Source organism: Chenopodium album, chromosome 12 (assembly GCF_948465745.1).
Source record: "Chenopodium album chromosome 12, dcCheAlbu1.1, whole genome shotgun sequence".
Classification (NCBI taxonomy): domain Eukaryota; kingdom Viridiplantae; phylum Streptophyta; class Magnoliopsida; order Caryophyllales; family Amaranthaceae; genus Chenopodium; species Chenopodium album.
In genome coordinates, this window is record NC_137845.1 from 19,698,343 (window position 1) to 19,704,298 (window position 5,956).

Below are 5,956 nucleotides of genomic sequence, written 5' to 3' on the forward strand. Positions count from 1 at the left end.
GCATGGCCTGCCACGTGGCAGCCATTCATTGGAGTCGAGAGATGTGAGAGGCAGTTCTTGGGAGCCTTGGGGATCAATTTTTGGTCCCCCCCTCCCCTTGTGGTCCTTACCTAACCTCTCCTCTTAGAATGTCACTTGTTGATTAGTTAGTTGCTTGCTATTTTCTTTTATTTTTTATTTGAAAATAAAAAAGGAAAATTGATATTACCAACTCTTCCTCATTGATGGGAGAGTGGAATTCTCTCATGACATTCTCTATAAATACCCACCTTGGGATTTAGAGAAAGTCACTTGAGTAGGAATTCAATAAGGCATCTCCACGTGAGAGAAAACCTTTAAATTCATATAATACTCGGGTAGTGTTTTGGTTCGACTTGGCTAAACTCCAATTAAGAGACCGGTCGGGGTCGAGTTACGGGTTGATATCGTAGGAGGTCTCTGCACTTGCAAGACCTGGCTTTGAAGTAAGAGCTCCGAGTGAGAGCGAAGAACGCGGTAAAGGTAAGAATGTCTTTTCTCTCTTTCTTGTTATTTATGTCGTTTTAGTTATATTAATTGTGAGCGGGTCATAGGGTCACGGTTTTGTTCCGCGATGATTTAGACTCGTCAAAACCCAACATTATCATCCAGGGATTATTAAACCCACTAAACACATCAGTTTCTAAACCCCTTGACAGTGGGTTCAACATCCCATATTAATAAGAGCACCATAATGAACCCACCAAGCACAAATTTTCTTCACATTTAAGCACAACTTTCCCGGTCTTACCTCTTCGATAATCTTACCCATTCAACTCGAAATTCAAAAATATCGTGCATACTCTCACTAATTACCATGAAACACCTTCCCATTGTGCTCATGCTCATTTGAGGGGGTCTAATTCCCATGAATTCACCCTATTAATCCAAATATAAGACAAGTGAAAGAAAGAAAAACAATTTAAAGAAAACTAAGAAAGATAGAATCAAAAGTAAAAGTTAGAAAACCGGGTTGTCTCCCGGGAAGCGCTTGCTTAAGGTCCTTAGCTCGACCCTTCCTCCAAATCGTGGAGGGTCAAAGAACACCACCTTGTTCAAAGTGGTAGAGGAAACAAAAATTTTCTCATTTGTTGGCAACTTCACACCACTATTTGATGTATTCTCATTTGTTGAAAATTCTGAAACAAGTTCACTTTGCTTCAACTTCATTTTCTTCTTCATAAAAGCTCTCTTTTTCTTCTTTGTCTTCTTGCTCCTTCTAGTGAACGGATTCTCACCATCAACACTCTTGGAGTCAATTTCATCCTCTTTCGGGCAAAGCTCAAACCATGGAGGAATATCAATCACCTCCTCATCGACAAGTTTAAAAGGCTCCTTGTTGTCTTCACTAACCTTCTTGCTTTCAAACTCAAAGGCACATCATCACAATCCTCAAGAACATTGTTAATTGAAGAAACAATCATGCATACATCATCATTGGAATAAGGTGAATTGATGCACATAATTCCATTCACAAGAGACAAAGATTCATGCATCGATTTAAGCTTAAAACTAGCCTTATTGTTACCAACCCTCAAAGCGATAAGGCCACCCTTCACATCTATCAAAGCTCTCGAAGTAGCTAAGAAAGGTCTCCTTAAGATGATAGGTATGTTGTCATCTTCCGCTATCTCAAGCACAATAAAATCAACCAGAATTAAGAACTCTCCTATCTTGAGGGGGACATCCTCAACTCTTCCCTTTGGAAACTTAATAGATCGATCGGCCAATTACAAGGTCATATTAGTTGGAAGAAGCTTACCTAGCTTAAGCTTCCTAAAGACCGAATAAGGCATGATGCTCACACTTTCACCAAGATCTACAAAGAGCATTTTGAAACAATTTTCCATTAATTTTGCATGGGAAAGAGAAATTACCCGGATCTTTCATTTTCTTGGGTAGATTATTGTGAATCAAAGTGCTACAACATTCCCCAACCTTTACTGAGTCAATCTCATTGCACTCTTTCTTGCCACTCAAGATTTCCATAAGGAACTTAGAATACCTTTGAATTTGGGTCATGGCTTTAGTGAAAGGGATTGAAAGATGAACTTCCCTAAGCACATCAAGAAATCTCCCAAATTGTTCATCAATTTTGTTTCTCAAAAACTTTTGGGGATATGGAAGTTTGGGCTTGATAACCTCCTCTTGCACTTTTTCATCACTCTTCTCTTCCTCTTGGGCTTCTTTGCTCACCTTTTTTGACACATCAATCTCTTTTTCCTAACTTGAATCACTCACCTTCTCCCTTTCCTCACTCTTCCTAGAAAATCTCTCTTCAAGCACTTTCCCACTCCTTGTGGTGATAGAATACACGGGTTTCTTAGGTTCAAATCCTTATGAGGGCAAAGAAGAAGGGGTAGCATTCACACTTTCTTTCAAAGTATTTGCTAATTGATTGATTTGTGTTTCAAGCATCTTGTTGTGTGTCATCATCTCATTGAACTTTTTATCACTTACCGACACGTAAGTGTTCAAAATTTTAATTTGGTTCTCGATGATTTCTTCCAAGGTAGTTCTAGAAGATGAAGGTTGAGCATAGGGATTCTCACCATTACCTTTAATTCTTGAAGAAAATCCGGGTGGGGGTCCCCTTTGATTGTTGTTTTGAAAATTCCCCCGGTTTTGGTTGCTCCAATTACCCCGGTTTTGATTTTTGCCATTGTTTTGGTAGTGTTTACCATAGCCTTGACCTTTTCTTTGGTTTCCATACCCTTGACCTTGACCTTGATTATTATAGCCTTGATTATTATAGTTCCCTCGAAAATTTTGATTTCCTTGGTTTCTATAACCACCATTGTTATAATTATCAAAGTTTCCTTGTTAGTGAGTATTTCTATTCCCAAAGTTCCTTGGTCCATCAAATCTTTGTCCATTGTTGTTATTTGAGACAAAATTCACTTTCTCACAATCATTATTATTAACATCATCACAATTTTCAAATGCATGTGGACAAGTAGAAGCATCATGGTCATATGACCCATATACATCACAAAACACACATCCATTTGGCATATTATTCTAAGTAGAAGGAGGAGTAGAGTTAGAAGATGTACCTCTCCCCTTATTGTGGGAGGGAAGAATTGGCGCTTGTGAAGAAGCACTCTCAAGCTTTGCCTTAATTGAAGTCATCTCCTTTCCCAAGTTTGAGATTTCTGAGGACAAACTGTTGATGGCATTGAGATGATCGATTGAACAAATTGTTAAACCGCTTTTTCTTGTCGACTCTCTCTCATCTTCTTGCCAATCCATGTGATACCTTACCACATCTTCAATTAAGTCCACCATTTCATCCGCCATTTTGTTCATGATAGGGCCTCCGGCACCGGCATCCAAGCTAGACTTTCCTTGGGGGCTTAAACCTCCATAGAAGATTTGGATGATTTGATAGGTGGGAATCCCATGGTGTGGGCACTCTCTTTGGTATTCCTTATACCTTTCCCATGCCTCGTAAAGACTTTCATTTGCCTTTTTCTTAAAGCTTTGGATGAGAGCTCTTGCTTCGGCCGTCTTCTTTTGTGGATAGAACCGAGATAGAAACTCCTTAGTCACTTCATCCCATGTTCTCAACGAGTTTGACTTCACCTCTTTGTCCAACCACTCTAGAGCACGTCCAATAAGAGAGAAAGGGAAAAGTTTAAGTCGAATGATCTCTTGAGAAACCCCATTCACCTTGATGGTATTGCAATACTTCTCAAACTACTTAAGATGGTTGAGGGGACTCTCATTCTTGGCACCACTATATTGACGCCTCTCTATCAAAGTAATCATCGCCGGTCTTATCTCAAATTCATTTGCTGGTGTCGTAGGAAGAGCAATTTTGCTTTCAAACCTATAATCTCCCGGAGTTCCCAACTCCTTCAATGCTACTGTCGAATTAGCACCCATGCTTTCTCGTTCTTCTTCTTCTTCTTGATGGATTTACTCTTTTGGGGACTTGAGCTTGAGGAACGATTAGCTACCCTTATCCTTGTTATGGTCCTCTCAATTTCCGGATCAAATGGCACGAAATTTCGATCTCGTTCCCTACACATACAAATCTCAAAGAAAAATATCAATAGCACGGCTACAAATGTAACCTAAAAGAAAGAAAATCTTTTTGTATTTTTCAAATAAATGGAATAGACTCAATCAACAATAGCAAATCACCATGCCTTCCCCGGCAAAGCCGCCATTTTTTATGCGGGTGAAACCTAGGTCGTTGGTTACTAATATTCCCCGATCAAATCAAAATTTGTAAAACCAAACCCAACCCTAAGTATAGGGGTAAGTCCGGGTCGAACCCAAGGGAAAGCGGTATTTGCTAAGATCTCAAGCTAAACTATACCAAAGTCTTAAAACAATGGGTTGGTCTAAGTTATACTATCGAATCAACTCAATCAAAACTTAACAAATAGAATTCAAATATCAAAGCACTAGGGAATTTAGGATCCACATGCACTCGTGATAAACTTGCTAATTTGTTGGGAATTTGATCAATCAAGCAATGCGAGGGAAAACGATATTTGCAATCAAAATCACTCAAAGTGCTATTTCCTAGGGTCAAGCTAGATGTCTCTACAAATGATTTCAAAGGAAAATCGCAAAATAAGATCAATCAATAATAATAGCTTCCAAATAAATTTTTCTTGTCATTGAAAACTACTATGCAATCTAGCTTGATTATTAAGGTTAGCAACTCCTCTTCAAATCAAACACATGCACAAATTTCATCAACCAATTTAATCACATCATCAAATCTCAAAAACCCCAAATTAGCTTTAGCTTATCACCCACACATGCTTCACCACTTCCCTAGCAAAGGAACTACTCACTAAACACGGTAAAATTGAAAAGCATAACATAAGTAATCATCAATTCCATCATCAACATTGTAATCTAAATATCAACAATCAAATCAAATAAAACTAATAAATTCAACAATATATCAAAAATCAAACATAAAATTGCATTGAAAAGAAAAGAATTCTTACAAAACTTTGATCAATATCAAAGAGGAATGAAGTTCAAAATGTAGCAATCATCAAATCTAAGAACAAAGTCTCCAAAGTCTTGAGCTTCTCTCTCTAAAATTCTAATCAAAATCTAATTCTAATTTAATTCTCAGTAAGTCTCTCTCTAGAAATGAAGAAATTCTATATATAGTAAAACTAACTAAGGAGAAGTTAGTTATACGTCCAAAAAGAACTCCAAATGGCGCGACCTCTCATCCCATAGCGCGACCGCAACAAAATGGCTACAGAATAGGGGGAAGGAGGCTACGCGGTCACTCCTCCCCCGTGCGCGGCCGCGCCTGGGAGTAGGGGAGCTATCTTTCGTGCGCTCGTTGATGCTCCTATGCACTCCACTTAATACATGTTGGGGAAGGCAGTCACTAGAGGCCTTCACGGCGGGTTCAACACTGACTTTGATGTCCATGCGGCATGAGAGCGCGGCCTTGAAGACTTGGCTTATGCGCTCCTTCACTTTTGAGCTTCAAGAGGAGGACCCGGCTTGTATCCTAAGCTTAGTACACCCCGAGAAAACGCCAATGAGCTTCTCAAACATCACCAATCTCCTAAAAACAAAGAGAAGCAAACAAGTAAAGGAGAAAAGGAAAAATAAACTAAGAAATGCAATAAAATGAGAAAACAACTAAGGAAAATGCAAAATAGAGAAAATACAAGTAAAAATAAAGAAAAAGAGATAAAAGAGATGTAAAAGTAATGAAAAATCATCCTAAAAGAAGCTAAATGAGTGCCATAAATGACACTCATCAAACTCCCCCCAAGCTCTAAGTTCTTATACATTTTCATATACATCATTGTTACAAAAATCATCTATTATTACAGGTCTGAGTTCTTCCTCCTCGAATTCCCACTCAAAAAATTTATGGTACGGGCACATATTAATGGAAGACTATTCATCAATAAGAATGTGATGATACTTGATGTTATGA

At 38.5% G+C, this 5,956-nt stretch overlaps 1 pseudogene; it reads left to right on the forward strand.

The window, feature by feature from the left end:
• Nucleotides 1–3,415: 3,415 nt before the first annotated feature.
• LOC145573537 (small nucleolar RNA R71) lies at nucleotides 3,416–3,513 on the forward strand (annotated as a pseudogene).
• The last annotated feature ends 2,443 nt before the right edge of the window (nucleotides 3,514–5,956 follow it).